This window comes from Leopardus geoffroyi, chromosome X (genome assembly GCF_018350155.1).
Source record: "Leopardus geoffroyi isolate Oge1 chromosome X, O.geoffroyi_Oge1_pat1.0, whole genome shotgun sequence".
NCBI classification, from domain to species: Eukaryota; Metazoa; Chordata; class Mammalia; order Carnivora; family Felidae; genus Leopardus; species Leopardus geoffroyi.
Window position 1 is genome coordinate 3,561,369 of NC_059343.1, and position 24,335 is coordinate 3,585,703.

The window sequence follows — 24,335 nt, forward strand, 5'->3', positions numbered from 1 at the left end:
ACATCAGCTTCTTCTGACCAACAAGAACCTCTCTGGGTCCCTGACTCCGGTATCAACGTCCACCCTATTCCTTTTCTGAGATCTTACATCCTAGGTCATCTTTCACGAGTAAGTCAGTGGGCATCTACCATAGACGCACAAGCAGCGCCATCTGCAAGCCTCTATTTCTGTGAATGAGCACTTGGTCTTCTATTTAAGCTTCTTATAAGCCCGGAGCTCCTATGTCTCCATCACGTCACATGGACAGACACCTAAGCATATCCTCTCACAAGTGAAGAGAGTTATGCCATCAGGGCGATGCCAGGCATACCTCTGGAAAGGGTCCCGTCCAAAGTCAGACCCAATGTACCCATTCAAGACAGTGCCTCTGCTGATCTGAAGAAAAGATCAACATATGATCAGTTGAGCTTATCAGAGGTCTACCGGTGTTCCTGAATTGCAGTTTGGGAGCCCGTGGTCCAGGTGAGTCCCCTCCAGATCGGAGCCCAATGTGGACACAGGGGATGACAGCTTCTCTTTCGTCCTTGCCTTTTGGGCATCTTGCATCGCTGCACAGCCTGATTTCAGCTGTTATTCCTCCCTGCCCCTGTCACTTAGGTGCCGGTAGATGACAGAGGGCAAAAGGTTCACTTCTACAGAGCACTGGAGGCTGCAGGAAGCATTCGAAGGCGAGGAACAAGCCTCCTTTGAAGCTGTGTCAGAGGTAAGTGGTGTTTTTCACACTTTCGGCAGCCGGGTCCGAGGGATCGAAAGGTGTGGACCTGCCCTCAGAGATGACAGTACGAATCCCTGCCTTGGTGGTTTAATGGAAAGAGATGCAGAACCGTGGAAGAACACAGATAATTACTGCATAGATCATCATGTCTTCAACAAATACTGCGTTTATGAAAAAGCCTCAAAGAAAATACTATAAGATAATGTCATTATTATTAGTATCCTTTGTTGTTTCTGTATAAATCAGGTGAGATTTGAGATTCCTTTTCTTATACTGTCTGTTTCTGTGTGCGTGTGTGTGTGTAGGGGGGGGGAGGACCGGTTAAAACAGTGTCAGACTGTGTGATGAGTACGTGTGTACCATGTGTAAACATATATTGTATATGATATATAATACATAGGTACAGATCTATGTTATATATAAATGCTTTTTTATTAAAATTGTTTTAACGTTTATTTATTTTTGAGAGAGAGAGGGAGAGAGAAACAGAGAGAGAGGGAGACACAGAATCCCAAGCAGGCTCCAGGCTCTGAGCTGTCAGCACAGAGCCCAACAAGGGGCTTGAACTCACAAACCATGAGTCCATGACCTGAGCAAAAGTCAGATGTTTAACCGACTGAGCCACCCAGGTGCCCCTATATGAATATGTTTTATATGAAACCATGTACAGATACATTATAATAAATATATACATTACATATATCAAATTTTATATGTGTAAATTATACATGAATGCATACATAACAAGGCTTGTAAACATTTTATTTATATTTTATATATGTATATGTTGTATATATTACTAGAAATATGTATATAAGTATATGCATGTATATGCTATATATTTTGATACATGTGTATATAGGTATGTATACTCATATATACTATGTATAAATATAGGACACATATTTACATATATAAAGATAGGTGTATGTAGTATACAGTTATATATATAAGGTCACATGGTATTATATACAGTTTTATTTATGTACTATTCTGTTAGTATATGTCCTGTATATGCTACACTGCAGTATAATGCATATGTAGTGTATATCTATCTATCTATCTATCTATATATATATATATGTACTGAACTATATAATTATAAATATATAGTGCTATATAATTTCACATAGTATACATATAGTATGAACATACATATATAGTACAAATTGAACTCACATATAAGTATACATACAGATCTGTACATAGATAAACATGTGTAATTTTCTAACTCTTCTGCCTGAGCAACTATTTCTTCCACCATCTCCCAAGAACCCCTACCACCTGCCACCTGTTCTTTATTACCCCAAAGGATGTGACAAAACAATTGATCTTCTTTGCCTGCAGCCAGACCTCGGAAATTCTCATGCTCAATGGGGAAGTTAGAAGCCATTCTGCAGGGACCAGAAGAACAAGGAAGGGCTTGAAGCCAGGACAGTGAGGTGAGGTGAGCGGTGACTGTCGAGGACGTAGCATTCCTTCGGCCCGGGGAGAATGGGTGACAGAAAGAGCTGCATCTGGAGAACAGAAGGCCCCCGCTTGGGAGGATGCTGATATTGGAGCACGTGTGGACACAAGGACAAGGGAACTGCACAGAGTGCAGCCGGCAGGGACAAAGGATTGCATGAACACGCATAAGCTAAATTCAGTTCTTGGCAGTTTTCTCCCAAAAGGTGCATGCAAGTTTAAAAAAAAAATTTTGTAGGGGCGCCTCAGTGGCTCAGTCGGTTAAGCATCCGACTCTTGATTTCTGCTCAGGTCGCGATCTCATGATTCTTGAGTTCGAGCCCCTATATCAGGCTCTGTGCTGACGGTGCAGAGCCTGCTTGGGATTCTCCCTCTCCCTCTCTCTCTGCCCAGACTCCACTCATACTCTCTCTCTCTCTCTCAAATGACCATTTTTTTTTAATTAAAAATTTTCATTGTATTTTTCTAATTACAGAGAATTTGCAAGGAGGATAAAAGCAAAATGTTTACACTCATCCAGAGATATCACCTATGTATTTATGCATATATAGTATACACCCTTTTTTCATACATATATATTACTTATACTATGAAATTGAGACTGTAATCTGTACTTCATTTTTCTGACTTTTTAAAATTTGTAAGCATACTGGAGCGCCCGGGTGGCTCAGTCTGTTAAGCATCCGACTTCTGCTCAGGTCATGATCTCACAATTTGTGGGTTCGAGCCCCACGTCAGGCTCTGTGCTCACAGCTCGGAGCCCGGAGCCTGCTTCGGATTCTGTGTCTCCCTCTCTCTCTGTCCCTCCCCTGCTCGCTCTTTGTCTCTCTCAATCTGTCTCAAAATTTAACATTAAAAAAAAAAAAAAGAAAACTACACATATGAAGAGGGGACACTGATTATTTGGGGGGCAACGAATACAAGGTACACAGCTTCATGTAAAATCATGCTATTATTTAAAAATCTTCCTTTAGCTAATCTTATACTATGTTGAAACCATACACTCTGCCCCTCTCCTGCTCACAATCTGCTTCTCTCTCTCAAAAATAAACATTAAAATTTTTTTTTTAAATTTGTAAGCATATTTAAAAAGTTTGCGTTTTGGACTTACAAAGCCTTCCTCCAATATTTATTCAAATTCCCTTCATCATGTGGGAAAATATAAATTAGCAGTAGTGAATTAAGGAAAATTAGAATACTTGAACAAAGCAATAGCCAGAAACACACGGGTAGTTTGGGGAGGAAACTCGGCTAACAAAGTTATCCAAGAACTTCCTAAAATAAAGCCTTTTAGGTCCCGACCACTTTTGACAGGTGACCTCTTTCAAAGTGCAGAATAAGAAATAGTTTCCATGCTTGTGCTGCTTCGGGGCACTGACAGGGAGGGGACTCTCAGCACCAACGCAGATTTTCCTTGCGTGTGACAGCCGGGAGCCAGCACGTGATTCGGGGCACATTTACCTACGCTCTTGTAAAACCTTAGTTCAATGTCTGTCCACAAGGATAAGAATAGGCGGTCAGCTGATTTAGCCTTTCTACACGGCAGGTGGCTTTACTACCACACCATGTGTTAGAAGCCCTTTGAGACTCACACAGAATCAAAGGAGTCTTCGGGGGAAGTCACCTGCTTGGCCTCGCATGGCTCACGAGGCTGCTGGACAATCCGGATTTCACCCCCCGGGGAGGGCGTCAAGCAGGGCAGACATGCATCCCGACCGCCTCGATCTGTCTCTCTGCTCTCACACTACATCTTGCAGCTCTTTGCATGTTTTTCTGGTATTTTACGGAACATTTCCATTTAGAAATCTCCACATACAGAACGGCACTGTGCGCATTTTTACCGTGTCCCCTGTAGTGCCTCTCAAGAACGGTTTTATTTAGATACATTTCTCAACATCAGTGCCGCTGCTGGAGAACTCTGGGCTAATGCTACCTTGAGACCTGAAACATGATTTTCTATCACGTTAAAATATGCTAAATGGCTGCCGAAACTTTACCCCCGGAGTTCCCGATCAAAGATGCCGTCAAAAGCATAATGGATTTTCCCCCAGCAGCTAAAATGAAGAGTTGTGCTGTCTTGGCATTGAAAAAAAAAAAAAGTAGCCAAAAGCTGATAAGTCTCTTGGGCTAACTACTTTGAAAATATGACATTTTTGACAATAAATAAATACAGAAATTAATACACAAATCTGTACAGGGTGAGGGCTTCTTAAAAAAAAAATGCCCCAAATAAGACCCTTTGTATAGTGCATTTGAATTTTCCAGTGTGAATTACCATAGTTTCATTGTAAGAAAGTACAGGTAGATAGGCCTGCATGAGGTGGATTCTACCAAAAACTTTGCACAAGGTGCCTACTCAGGGCTGTAGAAATTACTGTATCTCCCAGCTGGTGATTCCTGAACGTGCGCCCTCAATTTAGGGAGGGTTTCGAAGCAACTTTTTTGAAGCCCTGAGCTTTGAAGCAAAGGAAAACCCACTCAGGCACCAAGATGGTATTGACCCAGCTGGGATTGCCACCGTCTCTCTCTCCTGGTTAATCAGAAGCAGTTCCTTCCACAAGAGGGGAAATACACACACATATCTTTCCACTCTTTGCTCACTAGTCATATTTGCCCCGGTAGCACTTCTGCGGCTTGAATGGCTGCATGGCTGGTCTCCGCCATCATCGGCCCCATTGTTCATGGCCTCTTGTAAAACTCTCCAAACATTTAAAGGTGCCTGAAATGCCACAGGATTAGTTATCCACCTACAGGAGCCGAGGTATAAAGCTCTTGACCTAAGAGACAAAGCTGTCAATCAGCTCGTTTTTCAAACTGGGTCTCTTAAAATCTTGAAAAGTAATTTTGACAAACTTAAGACATACTGTTATTTAAAAACAGCACATGAGAATAACTAAAAAAAAAACAACGATATGATATTCTTGCCTTTCCTACAACCTCATCCCAAAATGACATGCACTCACTCATCAGGAACAAGAGAACACAGGATTCACATGTGGGATCAAGAAAAGTTTCTTTGCAGACGCCTGTGGCTCTCAAAAGCCAGAATCCCAGGCATTGGAGGAAGTGAGGCTGAATCTGTGCGATCCAGGCTTAACGACCTCAAATAGGTTGCAAAGATTGTCCTTTGTCTGCATTTTTCTTTGCATTTCATCGTGCTCTTCAAATCCAGGGAGAAATGCCCGTGAATGGATACCTTAGGGTTTTTCTGTTTTAGGTAACGTACAGAGCGATATTGGTTCCAGGAGTAGAACATGTTGGCTTGTAAATGTAGTGCCTGTTGATGAGTTCAGACCCTTCTCCTCTGCACGGGTGGCAAGTCCTAGCTGTCATTAGGTGGAAACCAGAAAGGGGAGTGACAGATTGGTCTGTGGAATTCAGCTGCAGGGGGAAAGCCACTGTTCGGCACTGAGTCCGGCACCTTCAAGGCGGGAAGGCTCGGCCACAAAATCAGACAACAAATGGCACAGCGTGGACAGGTCACAATCAGCCACAGAAAATACAACAGTAAGATCGAAAAGTTAAAGACACTGCTATTGGCCGTCCCCACCCAAGTAAGGTCCGTGGAAGAGGTTGTGCAGGCTGTACGTGGAGGGCTCCCATCCTCGCCATACCCTCAACCCTAGAATAAAGATGGCACCCACTGGCCAGCCACAGAGCGTCTCCCACCTGCCAGTGACACGGCTCTCTCCTTCAGCTTCCTTACATTCTAAGGCTGTGCCTGATTAAAATTGGATCCCACTGGAAAATGTGCTGGCCGTGCACGACATCTCGTTTCTGCAACAAATGGGTTGGCATTCAGGTTCCTAGAGAAAAGCTGCAAGTTCACAGTCTAGACCCCATTCTACAGTTTTTGTTGAGATATCAGTGCTGCCTCGTGCCCTCTGTGTAATTTGGACCGCGTTATCTGGTGCATTTAATCCTTGGTTACCTGAGAAAGAGAGAAACAGCCCGTTCACTTGGCTGCTGGCCAGGGGTTACCATGCAAGTGTGGCTGGGAGCTGGCTCAGCCCAATCCCAGGCTGTGGTGGTCTCCCGCGGAAGATAAATATTTCATGGAACAGCTACATCAGGCAAAACTTCTGAACGACGCTCAGCGATTCTTTGCCAAGTATGGTATCAGCTTTCATCTAATTTTTCCTCCTTTTACATAAGCAACCCTAGAATTACCCTCACTTCTTCAGACTTTTGCACTCCACAGCCATGCCTCACTTCCTGGGATTCTCCCTAAGGTCACTTAATAGAAGCCTACATCCTAGAAGGACTTCTTACCCCTTCTTACTAAGCACCCCACACGGGGTGCATTCTCACACTTGTTGCAAAGAGTCAATAAAGCCAACGTTGTTCAAAGAGATATGTGCATCTAGTAGTTTCTGTTGGAAGACCACAGATATATCAGCTGGGAAAATAAAGGTACAGTGGGAAGTTTTTGAAAGTTACCAGGCGGATGATGGGTGTGACATTTCCCCAGTCATAGCCTCTGGAGGAATGTATTAGCCACTATTTGCATCCTTACTGAGTGCTGGGAACAAGAAAACAGGTCTCTACCCACAGAGTCAATGGGTTTTCACCGATGGTTGTAAGCCCATCTAGAATTATTCAACTTGGCGAGGACATCTCACTCAGCATTCTCCTGGCAATCCAACTTTCTCTCAAATGCTGACATGTCAGTTAATCAGAACATACAACTAACACAGCCCAAATCATGGGCATCAACATCATCACTGACACTATACTATCGCTACCATTAAACCATGCTGGATAGCTTACACATCTTCCAGAACTGTAGTATTAAGGCAAATGACTAATTAGAGAACGGGCAGAATAGGCCTAAGGTTATAGAATAAAGTGTCTTCTCTCTTTCTCTCTATCCATCCACCCACCCATCATATCTATCTATCTATCATCTATCCACCCATCATATCTATTTATCCATCCATCCACCCACCCATCATATCTATCTATCTATCTATCTATCTATCTATCTATCTATTCATCCATCCATCATATCTATCCATCCATCCATCCATCCATCCATCCATCCATCCATCATATCTATCTATTCATCCATCCATCCATCCATCCATCCGTACATCCATCTATCCATTCTCTCTCTCTCTCTCTCTCTCTCTCTCTCACTCTCTCTCTCTCTCTCTCCTCCCTAAGGTAACAAGTCCTACTACTGGTTATGCATGTGGCTCTGCAGTTAAACTATGTGGATTCCAATCATATCTCCAAAGATGACCAGCAAGACTGTCATTGGGATTGTGCTCAACCTCTCTGAGCCTGGGAGTAATGTCTGGTAAAGGAAAGAAAATGGCACCTTCCCTTTACACAGGATTGAGTGGGACATCACAAGCAAAGATCTAGGAACTAGGTGCAAAAGGGGAACTGTCCTTATAATTACTGCTTTTAGTGCTCGCATCATTATGAAATGCCTGAAAGAATAGATTTTCCTATTAAGGTTTAACCATGTACCATAGCCCTTTTAAAAAGGCAAAAAATAAAAAGAAGAAATGCTTTTTCCTTGATAATTTTACCATAGAAAACACAAGCAATGGTCATCATAAAGAGACTGGTTAGTTTGGTCTTTATAGAATATAAATTTTACCCCTGTTCGCACTCTCTCTCAAAAATAAATGAACATTTAAACAATTTCTAAAGAATATAAATTTTAATATTTTAATGATTTGCAAGGTACTTAAAATATTTAACTTTAAAAAAAATCCTAATAGGGTTTCATAGCAAAACTACTATAATAGTTAATGATGAGCTGAAGGTTTTTGCTGTTTTCATTTTAACTTTCTTGCCATCCATTGAAATCTTTCTAAAACAGGTCTAGAAAAATATTATTTGGGAAATTCTGTCTTTGTTAGAGTGTCAATTACAATGTGATTTTCAGTAAATCATGTTAATAGGATTATGGTTTCCTCATTCCCATCTAGGGTACTGAACAAACAATAAAGTCAGCAAAATTTCTTCAATCTGATCTTTCCTTCTCTTTAGGTCGGATGGACGTTTCAATTCCAAGAGCAAAGATCAATTCCACTTGGGAACACAGTTGGGTACCAGCAAGCATTTGTTATTCATGCCGCATCTCGCGCATTCTACAAGTTTATGGGGTGAGTCTGACCTACGCATCGTGTCTGAAGAGCTAAGCTTCGACGCTTGGTATGCACGGAGCATTTATTAAATATAGAGTGCTGACTCAGATCATATTTAAGTACGCCTAAAGGAACATTTGATCCAGAGAGATCTCCTGCCACAGCATGCCTGGATCTTATCTGTGAAATGACTTCCAGATGAATCCCTTTACTCCTGAGCGAGAAAATGTTCTCAACCTTGCTTCTGAAGCCCAGAAAGATTTACGTGTGCAACACTATCAAGTGAAATCAGCGGGAGTCTTTAACCAAGCCCAAGTTCCTATGTGAACTGTATAAAGGAGACTAAACGGTGTGAAAAGAAAAATACAGCCTTCTGTTGAGACAGAATTGGCGGAAATATGTGCAGCTCACTTAACATACGTCACCAAGAAGCGGCATGATCTGAAATGACTTTTCATCACGGTTGGAAGGCATACGTTGTCATTGGGAGATGAAGGTCCCGAGTTTCTTACAGCAAATGGCCCGATTCACACATCAGGATCACAGTGACGAGAAACTTTGTACCTGCAGAAGGAGGCTTCTAATAAAGGACTATCTACTGGTCTTAGTCTGACATGCATGTCGAAGGGAAAAGCAGTATGGGGCATAAAAAAAAATCCCACGTCTCTCGTGGACCATTTCAGAAATGACTAGGAGAATACACTGAGACCTTGGAAGTGTTCTCTGAGTCGTAGCTTTTGAACACAAAAACCACTGAATGTACACTTAGGTCACCACCAAGCCCTGCCAGCGCCCTGGCAAGAAACACCAGTTGCTAATTCAACTTAGTATGAACCAAAACTCTAGGAAGGAAAGGACGGGAGAAGCCAAAATGGAATACACGCAATTCTATTTTCTTATAGTGGAATCTGTTGGATTTGGGTCACTCACTCCTTTTAAAGGATGTGGAACATATAAAACTAAGTGGCTAAGGGACTTGGAAGGAAGTAATACGATCTGTGTTTATTTGCTGCACTGGGCTGGGAGCTTCCCTAAATCACGGACCATGTGTGACAAGGCTGATACAGGTATGAACTCAACCCGAATGTGTGTTCAATGTGTGACAGGGGACTTAGAAATTCAATGTTTATTTCACTTCATTTTTTATTTTTTTAATGTTTGTTTAGTTTTGAGAGACATAGAGCACAAGTTGGGGAGGGGCAGAGAGAGAGGGAGACACAGAATCTGAGGCAGGCTCCAGACTCCCAGCTGCCAGCACAGAGCCCGATGCAGGGCTTGAACCCATGAAGCATGAAATCATGACCTGAGCCGAAGTCGGACGCTCATCCGACTAAGCCCCCCATGTGCCCCAGAAACTAGACCCTTTAACATCCCGGACAAATGTTTGTCTTGTACACCACAGGTACACAGGAAAGCATATTCACTGATAATGAATGCCGCCCCTCCTTCTGGACTCAGAGGTGTGCAGACAGCACATATACGGTTAAAGTATAAAATGGGACGGAATAAAGAGAAAAGTTGCTGCAATGTGCTAGTTAAATGGACGCCATCCATTTGGATGGAAGGTAAAGTCTCCCTCACAAGCAGAGGACAGTTCTTTTCAGAGATACAGGACAAGCTATCCTGGGGACAGGAAAAACAGCATTGCATTGGGCAGGAAGGGTGGAGCCAGAAATAACCAGGAAAAGTAGGCAAAGGCACCCTTTTCTTTTTCCACCCCTCAAGGCAAAGCCACACCAATTTCCTCCTGGTTGAGCAGGAGTTGGGTTTTAAAACCAGAAAACTCTGGAGTCCTTTGAAATCTGGTGTCATGTTCCGGAAGATGTTTGGGGATTTAAGTTACGTCGTACATCACACGTGCATACTGACATGGAAACGCTGTGAGGCTGGGATTCCAATCCGGCAACAGGTGATATTTGGGTCAAGGGTTAGAAGCTTCAGGAACCCCTTGGGTTGACATAGCCCAATATAACACTATGACCCCCTTTTTAAATTACATTTTACCTTCAGACTACTGACATTCTTTAGGTTTTCTTTTAAAAAAAATAGGGGTGCCTGGGTGGGTGGCTCTGTCGGTGAAGTGTCCTACTCGGTTTCGGCTCAGGTCACAATCTCACGGTTCCATGAGTTCGAGCCCCGCGTCGGGCTCTGTGCTGACAGTGTGGAGCCCGCTTTGGGATTCTCTCTCCCTCTCTCTGCCCCTTTGCGGCTCGCATTGTCTCTGTCTCTCTCAAATAAATAAAAAACTTTTCTAAAAAATTAAAAATAAGTAAGTAAATACTTTGCAAGAGCTGTATAGAAAAATCCAAGGCGAAGCTATCTCAGAGGTCCTATAATGATGTATACACCCTGGGTGCTCCCAGTTGATGAGGAAGTGTTGTCCTGTGTTTGCAGCTAATAGGCGTTCTTCCAAGAAATGGGCAGACAACTGCATTCTTGGGCCTTTAAAGTCCAATCAAGGGGCTGAAGTCACAATGCACACGTTGTGCCGAAAGTCCTAGATATACAGGGGAGCCCGGCTGGCCCAGTCGGTAGAGCATGTAACTCTTGATGTCAGGGTCTTGGGTTCAAGCCCTAGGTTGGGTGTGGAGCCCACTTTAAAAAAAAGTTCTAGACATTAAAAAGACTTTTGAGATGGCGATACACGTGTCACGGGTGTTCTCTGTCCTCCTAAACAACATACATTTACAGTTTGGTGGGAAGCCGTCAGCACACAGCTCTCGGGGGCCCTCAGCATCCAGCAAAGGTGGGTGGGGCAGGGTCCCTGCATGGTTCTCAAGGCGACAGGCGAATAATGATAGGAAAATAAGAGAACTCTGCAGGCTGAGAAGAGGGCCACTGTTTTGTCTCACTGTAGTGCAGGGAAAAACAACTTGCAGGCAGATTTCAAACCGTTTGAGAAGTAACGGAAAACAAGAGAAAGTCTAAGCACTAAATGTAATTGTCCAACCACTATGCCTCTACCGAAAACCCCCACTCCCCAAGCGTCCCAAACAGTATTACAACCCAAAGAAAGGAAAGTTAACATTGGACTGACACGAATCACCACTTAAAATCGTCACTTTAGCAAGTGTCTTAAGAAGCCCCTGATACGTGCTATGAAAAGTGATGAGTTGTTTTTTGGTGATTCTCAGGAGATCACAGTAGCAGGAGATGAACACTGTTAAATTCAACTGTCTTGTCTACAGGTTTGCGGTTTTAAAGGAATTTCTTTAACTTCACTCTTTACCTTGTCAAAAGCACAGGAATTCAATTAGCGGCCCTGATTGATTCGATCCCGGGACACAATGCCCCTGAACGTAGCAGAAAGGAAGAAAAAAGAGGAGGTCTTTGGGGCCAGGTTGCTTCTGTTTTTGCATTTCAGGACGTTGTGGTGAATCTTGACATGTTTTGCTCGTTTGTTGCTAGGCTTGTTGATAGGTTTCTTGGAAGAAATACTCTCAACCTTTCGTGAAAGTTTAAGGCGGGGAGCTCGGGGTGGACGTGACCAGCTTCGGACTTTTGCTCAGACTTCGGTGAAATGCACGTAACATGAAATTAAGCATCTTATGAACATCACAGATCTGGTTTCGCTTCTCGGTTTGAGTTGCTCTCATCCCGGTTTCTCCAGGAAGGATAGGAAGGTTCTCACATTTGTATTTCAAAGGCTGGTGCCAGGATAAACTATAAAAGGCAGGGGCTATGGGGGCTTCATGCACCAGAGGTATCTTTAACAGTTAAACAGAAATCCCACTGCAGATATGAGAAATACTGAATTCTAATCACTAATTATAAATCGTATTTGTCCCGTTCGTTCCTATTTTAAAGTGGGTCATAGTCTCCAAGTCTATACTGGCAGGGAGACTAACGTTCCCCACCAGTGAATCTTAAAAAATTCTCATCACAAGAAAAAAGAAATTGTTACCATATGAGGTGATAGATGTTAACTGATGTGGTGGGCATTTCACAACATACATCAATCATCATGCCATACACCTACACCTACGACAGTGTTATATGTCCATTATATCTTTATAAAACTGGGGGGGAAAATCTCTCAGAGTAAAGAGGCTCTTCGTGTAAATGAATAAAGGAAGAAAAAGCAGCTTAGTGAACGGGACTAGGAGTATCAGAAACTATGAGCAATCTAAAGCAGGATTCTCTGCTTTTATTCTCTAGCAAATAAAAAATAAAGCCTAAGAATTTGCCTATAATAGGGGCGCCTGTGTGGCTCAGTCGGTTAAGCATCCGACTTTGGCTCAGGTCATGATCTCATAGTTCACGAGTTCGAGCTCTGCGTCGGGCTCTGTGCTGACAGCTCAGAACCTGGAGCCTGCTTCGGATTGTGTGTCTCCCTCTCTCTCTGCCCCTCCCTGGCTCGCACTGTCTCTCTCTCAAAAATAAATATACATTAAAACAAAGGTTTTTTCATAAAAAAAAGGAATTAAGAATTTCCCTATGGGGGCGCCTGGGTGGCGCAGTCGGTTAAGCGTCCGACTTCAGCCGGGTCACGATCTCGCGGTCCGTGAGTTCGAGCCCCACATCAGGCTCTGGGCTGATGGCTCAGAGCCTGGAGCCTGTTTCCGAGATTCTGTGTCTCCCTCTCTCTCTGCCCCTCCCCCGTTCATGCTCTGTCTCTCTCTGTCCCAAAAATGAATAAACGTTGGAAAAAAAAAAAAAAAAAGAATTTCCCTATAATGGACTATTTTATTTTCACTGGCCAAATGCTCTGCTGGTGAAGCACCAACGAGATATCATGTGTCCAGGAAAAACAATCACCCCTGTGTGTGCTATGGGCTCAGACCTCACGGGTTGAGGCGTCTCTGATCTCCATGCCACGCTATACCCACCCAGCACACGTGCATCCACGAATCAGGCACAGGGTGCCCGTGTCTGCTACAAGACCTGCCTAAGATTTGTGTGCAAGGAACATCATCACCACTCACCTCCATTTAAAACCAGAGAAGGGCGTGAAATAACCTCTTCGTAGTACCATGGGACAAGAGTGAAAAGAAAAAATAAAGAACACCACCTCTCCAAAGCCAGATTCAGGCAAAGTAAAGCTGCTCTCAAGGGCAATGTGTAATGTGAATGAATTTGGAAAGAAATGACGAGGCGTTATGAGGCCACTGCTTTCATTAAAAGTCCATGAGTCATGTTAAAACTTCAGATGGATTTGAGGGGCTCCTGGGTGACTCAGTTAAGCATCCGACTTTAGCTCAGATCATGATCTCACGGTCTGTGGGTTCGAGCCCCGCGTCGGGCTCTGTGCTGACAGCTTACAGCCTGGAACCTGCTTCAGATTCTGTGTCTCCTTCTCTCTCTGCCCCTCCCCCGCTCATATCTGTCTCTCTCAAAAATAAACAAACATTAAAAAAAAATAAAAAAAAAACCCTTCAGATGGATTTGAATCAGTTCCTTTTTAAAACCCTGTATTAATCTTGTACGTTAATCTTCAGGACCTGCGTTTTGATGTTGCCTGTGGCCAACTTGCAATCCCCAGATAAGGCATTCAGGAGCATTCGTAATTGGATTTCATAATACGGAAAAGGCGCAAAGAACAGAGCAAAGTGATAGTTTCGCTTTATGTTTACAGCTTTGTAATTGAAGATATCAGACGCAGCCCTACACGTGGCTGGCGCAGAGGCATAAACTGTGTCCCGGGAAAAATGCTTCTGCTGCTTTTAATACTAGTGGGGACGCTTTAAAGGTTCAGAGGAGACACTTCTGGATGCTGCACGACTACATTATTGGAAAGCGAAGAGGAAGGAGGAAGGAGGTGAAGTCACAGGAAGTCCTAGGATGTTCCATGAGGGTGGTGGTGAGTGAAAGACAAGGTTGCATACGGTGGCATCCCAACACAACGACGCAAACATTGGATACCCCTGTGCCCACCCACAATATCGAGATAATGACCCAGTTGAGAAAGGTAGGAACACAGGTTAAATGCTGTCTTCCAAACATTCATGCTCCTTGGAGCCTTAGAATGCCACCTTCCTTAGAAATGCGTCTTTGCAGATGTTATCCATTAAGTGTCTTGAGAGGAAATCATCCTGAATTCAGGTGAGCCCTAAGGTCAATGACCAGTTTCCTTAGAAGAGGAGAGATGCACACAGGCGAAGCCATGTAAAGATGGAGGCCAAGACGGGAGGGATGCAGCCACAAGCCCAGGGACACTTGGAGCCCAGAAGCTGGAAGAGGCAGGAAGGACCTTTCCCTAGAGCCTGCAGAGGGAGCATGGTCCTGCCCCGCCTGGATCTCAATGGTCCTGCCCCCCCTGGATCTCAGGGGTCCAGCCCCTCCTGGATCTCAGTGGCCCTGCCCCGCCTGGATCTCAATGGTCCTGCCCCCCCTGGATCTCAGGGGTCCAGCCCCTCCTGGATTTCAGTGGTCCTGCCCGCCCTGGATCTCAGTGGTCCTGCCCGCCTAGATCTCAGACTGTGGGAGAACAGACTTCCATTGTTTTAAGCCACCAATTTTCTGGTAATTTGTTATGGCTACCCTGTAAAACTAATACATTGAGATTTTAGGATCATTTAAGAAACTTGCCAGCCATTTGCAAAAAAAAAAAAAAAAAAAAAAAAAAAAATTAAGCCAGTTTTGGGCAAAATCACAATTATTGCTTGTTTACCAGCTTTGTTTAAAATAGCCACGGGCTGGGGCGCCTGGGTGGCTCAGGCAGTTAAGCACCCGACTTTGGCTCAGGTCGTGATCTCAGGATTCATGAGTCCGAGCCCCGCGTCGAGCTCTGTGCTGACAGCTCAGAGCCTGGAGCCTGCTTTGGACTCTGTGTCTCCCTCTCTCTCTCTGCCCCTCCCCTGTTCATGCTCTGTCTCTATCTCTCAAAAATAAATAAACATTAAGAAAATTTTTTTTTTTAATTAAGAAAATACCCACGGAAAGAGCCAAAGAGAGAAAATCTCTATTACGAAGCTCTATTGTTTTGGTTTGTTTTTACAACTCTCAAAGCCTGATAAAAAATATAAGGATATGCAGATTTTCAAATGTTTCTTTAAGCTTATGTTTCCATTCAAGATCAAATGCATGCCACGAACATAAACTGTGTGTCTTCAAGCTAAGTCACACGTTAGGAAGATACATCCTGAACTCGTCACACCAGCATCAGTAGATGTATCCAGGAAAATGGAACCTTTCAATATGTGGGAAAAAGGAACAGCTGGTGAACATAACAAGTGGAAATACATATGGTTTACACAAAATGAGGCATTCGTAGAATTTGACAACCAGGAGTTCAATCCTAGCGCAATAAAAAAAAAAAAAGTTGTTCAAGTCAATATATTCTCTCCTTTATTAATTAGCTTCCAATTTGCAATTTGGAGCTAAACGCACGGCAACCGCTAATCATCCAGAAGGCGTTTATTCTCTGGTAGACACTCAGAAGACAAAAGGCAGTATCCGCTATGACCCCGGCCCTCAAGGAGCTTGGAAACCGGTTACAGGAAGTAAACGCTGTCCGCAGGAGGGCACACAAAACCGTATGCAACACGTTCCAAATGAGTTGAGGGACAGGGAGCCAAAAGCCAATTCTGCCCTGCTTCTCTCCACCAGGGGACACTGAGCGGGGACCAGAGGCATTTTTGGTGGTCACAATTGGGACTTGGAAGAGGTGCCTGGCAGCTACCGTGTGGAGGCCAGGGTCGCTGCTCAATACCTTTAACTGCACAGAAGAAACATCAGTCCAACGTGAGGGGCCACATGCTTCCGCAGGAGGTGAGATTAAGGGAAAGAAGGCTGCTCTATGAGTCAACGGAAACCAAACAGGATGAACTTGAGCAGAGGTACAAGAATTAGGAAACAGAACCAATCTAGCAGCCTTCCATGCTAAATATTTATCCACAGCAGTCACCATATTGTAGGATACTATGCATTTTATGGTGTGTGTCTGGTTTTTATGGCCTCCTCACTGGAATAAAAAGGGAATGTGCTTGGGAATTTTTGTCTTTTTTCTTCACTAGCCCATTCCCAGTACCATGTGGAAAACAGTAGGATTTTAGTATACATTTACTGAATGAAAGAAACAATGAACGGATGAAAACCACGATTTTTTTTGAATGTTCATTCATTTTTTGAGACAAAGAGAGAGACAGACTGTGAGCAGGCAAGGGGTAGAGAGAGAGGGAGACACGGGATCCAAAGCAGGCTCCAGGCTCTGAGCTGGCAGCACAGAGCCCGAGGCGGGGCTCGAACCCACGAACCGTGGGATTATGACCTGAGCCGAAGTTGGACGCTGAACTGACTAAGCCACCCAGGTGCCCCTGAACGAAATCCACTATTGTACTTTCCGTGGCAAAGCTGTCTTTGTAAGGGCGTGGAAAAGTGTCTTACCACTTACACTTTACACAAACAAGTCTCTTTCTCCCCCTCTCATTTTTGTAAAATTTAAATTTAGGGATGCCTACAACACCTTGTGAATTGTGCTTGCCAACTCACAGCTGAAGGATTGCTTATCAATGTTTTGTGGATAGTTATGAAGGGCTTTATGACTCCCGGTCAATTACTGCATCTGCACTGCAGTTTGGTTTAATGCTGGTCTTCCCCCGATATATGCATCAACTGCTCACAGATTTACATTTCCAGGCCTGCAGTATCAGGATGAAATCCCCAATTATGGTAAAAGTGGTGGAAAGGAACCCATATTTGTAGACCCTCAGATGCTAGTCTATTCTGGGTGCACCTTGCCCATTCTTACATCCAGGAATCAGGTCGGTGCAATGGTTACACAATCTTGACAGGTACGGAAGGCTCTGCCCTGGGGGGACGGGGGGTGATGGCACTGGGCTCGAGACATGCCAGGAGGTCATTATACAGAGCGGTGGATGTGTGACAGTGAGGACAAAGTTTTCAGACACATAAATGGTACAAGAGACGCAAAGAATGTGCAGGGTTCCCTCTTTGCGGTGAGTTTTATGAGTAACATGGAGTCTTTTCCTTTGAAAGTCTTGGTGGCAATTTCAAGGGGGAATATGCTGTGGACATGGGTAGGAGGATGGGAATGAAAACTGAGTGCAAATACCAGTGGAAGAGATGGGAAGTGAAGCACCGTCACCTTCCAGGTAGGTGCTGAATGTCTACCGGCAAAGGAGCTCCAAAGACGGATGAGGAAATGTAGACAAGTAGACAAAGTGAATCAGTAAGGAAAAAATTTTCCTCAAAGCACATCCCAGGCCCAGATGGCTTCCCTGCTGAATCCTACCAATTGTTTAAAGGGGAATTAACACCCATCCTTCACACTCTCTTTACAGAAATGAACTCCAGGGGACACTTCCCACTCATTCAGCAAGGAGAATGGAACCCTGATACCAAAAGCTGATGAAGGCATCACCAGAAAACAGACCTACAGATTCATCTTTCTTATGAATATGGATGTAAAAGCCCTCAAAAAAAAATGCCAGGAAACCGAATCCAGAGACATATAAAAAGGATTATACACTATGACCAAGTGGGATTTATTCCAGGATGCAGGTTGGGTTTAATATTCAAAAATCAAGAGTCGGACGCTCAACCGACTGAGCCACCCAGGCTCCCCTAAAAGTTTTTTTTATTTTAGTAACATATTCTGAATACATATTTCTTATCAGATACAGGATTTGCAATACTCTTGATTTTGGCTCAGGTCGTGATCTCATGGTTCGTGAGTTTGAGCCCCATGTTGGGCTCTGTGCTGACAGCGTGGAGCCTGCTTGGAATTCTCTCTCTCTCTCTCTCTCTCTCTCTCTCTCTCTCTCTGCCCATTCGCCACTCATGCTATCTCTGTCTCTCTCAAAAATGAATAAACAAACTTAAAGAAAAAAATTTAACAACTCAATAAAAGCCAAGTCCCCCAGTAAAAATGGGCAAAGGATGGATATTTCTCCAAGAAAGATATATGGCCCATAAGCACATGAGATGATGTTCAACATCATTACCATTCAGGGAAATGCGTATCAAATATGGTACCTCTTTGCACCCACTAGGATGGCTCTACTAAAAAGACAGATGTGAATGAGTGTTGGTGAGACTACATCCTTTATGCTGGTACCAATGCAGCCCCTTTTGGAAAGAAAGTGGAAGTTACTCATATCGTTAAACCAAGTATCATATGGACCAGGTATCATACTACTAGGTATATACACAAGAGAAACGCTTACGTAGAATCCCACAAAAACTTGTACATCAGTATCTAAGGCACCTTTATGCATAATATCCAAAAAGGGGAGACAACCAAAATGCTCACCAAAAGATGACTGAATAAACCAAGTGCATCATATTAATACAATGGACCACTATTTGAAATTTTTTTGATGTTCATTTATGTTAGAGATAGAGAGAGACAGAGCGTGAGCAGGGGAGGGGCAGAGAGAGAGGGAGACACAGAATCTGAAGCAGCCTCCAGGCTCTGAGCTGTCAACACTGAGCCCAATGTTGGGCTCAAACTCACAAACTGTGAGATCATGACCTGAGCAGAAGTAGGACACTTAACTGACCGAACCACCAGGAGCCCTAATTTTTGTCCCCTTTCTTAGAAAAAAAAGCCTTTACAATCATTTTTCTCTTAAAATAGAACATTTTACCACATTATAGGTAAAGGGGAAAAATGAGGTCTTAAAAAAAATGATCGAGTTTAACACATGATACACAAAAACTGGACAAATCTTTAAGTGTGAAATTCAGTAATATTTTGTGGATGAATATACCTATGTTACTATCACTCTGTTCTGATGAAATATGTTTAGAGCATTGAAAAAGCAGAGAAAGCAGAGACAACATAGCATTCGCTCAGGATGCTTTCAGATGTGACATCCATGCATGGTTTTTAACAAAGAAGTTCTCCAGAAAACCATGAGTCGTATTTCTAGAGGACTTTCATATAGGTAGATGCTTAGGAGGGACAGAGATAGCAGTGAGGGGAAAGGATATTCAGAGGTTCAGAAACGAATGGAAAACAGGCACTCCAGTGGGGTGTCTTCTGTGTGTTCAGAAAGCAGAGGGTGGAGTAAAAGAATATTTATATATAGGGGATGCCTGGGTGGCTTAGTCAGTTAAGCATCCGACTTCAGCTCAGGTCATGATCTCACGGTTCGTGGGTTCGAGCCCCGTGTCGGGCTCTGTGCTGACAGCTCGGAGCCTGGAGCCTGTGTCTCCCTCTCTCTCTGCCCGTCCCCCGCTCGCGCTCTGTCTCTCTCTCAAAAATAAACATACGTTAAAAAAAGTTAAATATTTATATATAAATATGGCGTATTATTATACACATATATACACACACCTGTATACGGTATGTGTATATATATGTGTGTGTATGCGTGTGTGTATGTGTCTGTATATGGGGCACATCATTAATAAAAAAGAGGAATAGAGTCATCTAAACCATTACCAGGATATTTTAGTAAAGAGGCAGGGTCATTCTGAATGATAGAAATTATTTCTCAATCCAAACTGGAAATATTTCCTCTTTCGAAAACTGTTCTCTCACTTCTGGTACAACTCTTAGTTATACTGGGTAGAATTGATGATGTTTTTCTAGGAGGCCAGGTCATACCTCTGTCTATACCAAAATGTGTGTCTTTTTTTTTTTTTAAGTTTATTTATTTATATTTGAGGGACAGAGACAGAGAGCAAGGGAGGGGCAGATGGAAAGGGAGAGACAGAGAATCATAAGCAGGCTCTACACCATCAGCAGAGCCCAACATGGGGTTGAACTCACAACCCATGAGATCATGACCTGAGCTGAAATCAACAGTCAGACACTTAACCGCATGAGCCACCCAGGTGCCCTCAAAATGTATTTCTTTTTTGAAAAATTTTTAACATTTTTATTCATTTTTCAGAGGCAGAGTACAAGTGAGGGAGGGACAGAGAGAGAGGGAGACACAGAATCCAAAGCAGGCTCCAAGCTTTGAGCTGTCAGCACAGAGCCGATCATGGGGCTCAAATCCACGAACCATGAGATCATGACACTTGACCCACCGAGCCCCCAGGCACCCTAAAATGCACTTCTTTATAATGCATTTATGCTACCCACCTGTTCATGACTGTTTCACAGGACATTTCACAAGACATAGCCTTCCCTCCGTAATAGCTGAACCTATAATAAAAGCTGTAGTACTGAATGCAATGAATATAGTTCTTCCAGTGTCATATTATTAACAGAATCACCAGAGCCTTGCGACTGATTTACCTGCATAAAGATTTTAGCTCATCCATATCTAATGGCCAAAGGATGGTTCCATGCAGTGTTCTAGAATATTTCTGATTCTTTTATACTGGGAAATGCACACTTCATTCAAAAAGCTATTGTGTTTTTTTTTTGTTTTTAAATAAAAGATACACTGTCCTAAGCATTAGGCTTAACATACCTAAGCAACATGTTCCAATGTCATTTTATTTGAGAAATACATTTACATTGTTAAATCTACAAGACAGCCGCGGTATCTGAGTGAGATTTTTCTTCCCGAGAAATTGACTTTGAATCTGCACCTTGCATCCGCTAGGGTCATTTTCACAAAGCCAGTGACTTCTTGACATGTGATTGGGAAAAAATAGGAAGGTATCTTCAAGAATAGGGCGCTCCGGGGTATCCCTGCTGCGGGCTATGTATAGATGCGTACATTCCTTCCACACTTCTTATAAAGGAGGTGTTCAGGCAAAGGGCAGAATAAACCAAAACTGATCTGCAGGCCAGATTCTTTTGGTCATGGAGTGTTTCCGCCTTAGGGGTCTTTAAATGTCCCCCTCAGGTTGCCTTTGGGAGATTTTTCCATTATGTGACTTGGAAGGACTAACTTCCTTGAATATACGAAGGGAAGGAAGCCAAGATACAGAAGAACTATGGAGGTATTTATCTTGTTAGGGATTGTTTAAAACCCATTTCTCTGACACAATCATCAGCAGAATCTGAATTCCCAGCCATGTCCAATCAAGCTAATGCATTCTGCCCTCACATTCAACGCTTCTCCTTGGAAAAGTTCCTACCTTTCTCCTGTACCCAAATGCCCATCACTGTTTTCCTTGTCAGTAGAAGGATGCCTGTGTCCCTTTTCCCAATAAAGACAGCAGCCACTTTACCTAAAACAACTGAAAAGAGTCAACCGTTCATGTTCATACGCTGGGTGAGACGAAAAATTAAGAAAACCTGCAAAAGAAAGAATGTGTCTTCTTTTTGTATTAATAATCAGAAAAGGACTCTGTTCGGAATGCAAACATTCCAAGGAAGGGACAGTTTTCAAGGGCTACCCCATGCAATTGTTAACTCAAGCTTACACAGTCCTCTGCAATCAGTTAAGCAGCAATTATTGTATTTACTTAATAGGTTCTTCAATCAAGTGTGTCCTAACACCTTGATTTCCAAGAATGGCGATGCACACGGAAATAAAATTCCACCTCCCTTGAGGAAATTCTGAATCATTCTTAAAGGATCAAGTATATTCTCCATAGAGTGGCATGGGCTGGTCATAGTTAGGCTCATTTGAGATTAAAAGTGAAAAGTCTTTGGTTCTGATTTCTCCCAACCATGATTTTCTTCACCCCTCAAAAAATCCGTTCATACCCTTGGGTGTCTACACTTGCCACAGACGTCTTATTGTTCCATGGACCCAGCAGCTTGCAACAGAAGGGACCTGTCTCCCTTGTTCATACTCATCCTCCTCGTTAAAAAGTCTCCACCCCACGGCAATGCCTTCCACATCTGCTCCCGGGACCCTCTGAAGTCCCAAACACAGGACTTTATTCTTACACGATGCCTCTAACTTATTTGCTGAATGCATCAAATCAATGCAGTGGGCATTTTCAGCCACCTGAAAGGCAGGCAGAAGAGGAAAGTCCAAGCCAATGGTCACCAAGGGCAGAACAGGGCCATGAACTTGTCTACTCCCAGAGCTCAGGTTCCACACCAGCAATAACAAAGACCCGATTATGGTGTTTCCAAGTGGGTTGTTAGATGCATCGAAACCTACTGATGAAGACAACGGAAGGTGATGTATTTTTTTTCGGGGGAGGGAGGACATTTCTTGATTTTTCTATTTTGCATAAATTTTGGCACAGAGAAGAGGCAAGGCCAACCCTCCTCTGAGCAATGTATGCATCCTACAATTGTGTTATCTGCAGTATACACATGCGTCCACATCCCAGCCCATCTTAGAGAGTCACCTGGGCAAGCAGTGTAGTAGGGAGACCCAGAGCTTGTTCCTTTCTACCACCGACTTTCAATATCCTGGTTTTGAGTGGTCCCACATAATTCCTCTCACCTCCAGATCCCATTTCTCGCCATTTTCTCCCATATTCCTTTACTTCTCTAAGATTACGTATATTTCTCTAAATGCAACACTTCAGTTTTCCTCTCGATGCCCTGAACTTTTCACTGCATTTTAAAAAAATGTTTATTTTTGAGATAAAGAGAGAGACAGAGTGTGAGGGGGAGGGGGCAGAGAGAGAGAATGAGACACAGAATCCGAAGCAGGCTCCAGGCTCCAAGCTGCCAGCACAGAGCCTGAAGCAGGGCTGAAACCCATGAACCACGAGATCATGACGTGAGCCAGAGTCGGATGCCCAACCGATCGAGCCACCCAGGCGCGCCTATGCGGCATTTAAAATGCGGCTCGGCAATGCATGGTTTCTAAGACACAGAATGGCAACACTTCCAGCGGGAAATCAAATCAGGGCAAACCCGTAAAGAGGGGGAATATAACGCGAGTTAGGAGGGCAGCAACAAGACGAGGAGGTCCTCAAAGTGGGCCGGATTATTGTTTCCCTTTATAGATACGTGTATGAACTTTTGACTTGATCGTAAGATGGGTTCCATTTGTAATTTAAAACAAAATGCTTAAGGGACGCCTGGGTGGCTCAGTCGGTTAGGCGTCTGACTCTGGATTTCAGCTCAGGTCATGATCTCACAGTTCGTGAGATCGAGGCCGGCGGTGCGCTCTGTCAGCACAGAGCCTACTTGGGATCCTGTCTCTTCCCCTACTCCACCACCACCTCTCTCAAAATAAATAGACTTTAGGGGCGCCTGGGTGGCGCAGTCGGTTAAGCGTCCGACTTCAGCCAGGTCACGATCTCGCGGTCCGTGAGTTCGAGCCCCGCGTCAGGCTCTGGGCTGATGGCTCAGAGCCTGGAGCCTGTTTCCGATTCTGTGTCTCCCTCTCTCTCTGCCCCTCCCCCGTTCATGCTCTGTCTCTCTCTGTCCCAAAAATAAATAAACGTTGAAAAAAAAATTAAAAAAAAAAAATAGACTTTAGAAAATTAAAATAAAAAGCAAGCCAAAATCCTTAGTAAGAGATCAAAACAAACAGAGTGTCTACGAAAAGACAAAAAGACAACAGAGTGTCTAAGAAAAAAAAAAAATAAAACAGTGCCATTAGCAAACAGCAACCAATAAACTCCCAAAAAAAAGGGGATGTATTCTGGGTACAGCAGCTTGACATTTTCAGCAGAGGTGTCTAAGGCCTCTTATAGGGACCCACCAAAGTATCACGGATGTAAAATGCTCGTGCACGATGCACACAATATGTAATTCAGACCATAGCTCTTTACAGGAATGTATCAATCCTTTGCCCCAGTGATTCCCAGACTCCTTTTATGGAGTGGAATCAGACATAGAACACCAGCGTATCAAATGGATGATGGCGAGAGTCCCCTGGCTGATGTCAAAGAGCTGCCTACAAATGCCACCCACCTACCCCTCATTTCAGCTGGAAATAGAGACCCCACAAAGGAGACGAGAACCATGAAGGTGGAGACACCATCATAGCAGGCATATGGCTCAAATCCTGTGAATTTTATTTATTGATTTATTTTAATGTTTATTTATTATTTTGAGAGAGGGAGAGACAGAGTGTGAGCAGGGGAGGGGCAGAGAGAGAGGGAGACACGGAATGTGAAGCAGGCTCCAGGCTCCGAGCTGTCAGCACAGAGCCCGACACGGGGCTCGAACTCACGAACCACAAGATCCTGACCTGAGCCACACTTGAATGCCAGCAACTGAGCCACCCAGGCACCCCAAAGCGTGTGAATTTTTGCTCTGCAAGTACACTGCCTTTACTTCAAACCATTTCTGTGTTATATTCAAAGCCATGATG

At 43.7% G+C, this 24,335-nt stretch overlaps 1 protein-coding gene across 7 annotated transcripts in view; it reads right to left on the minus strand.

Annotated features, from left to right (window-relative positions):
* NLGN4X (neuroligin 4 X-linked) overlaps window positions 1-24,335 on the minus strand; it is a 314,465-nt gene that overhangs the window by 93,661 nt on the left and 196,469 nt on the right. The gene's annotated exons all lie outside the window — the stretch shown is intronic.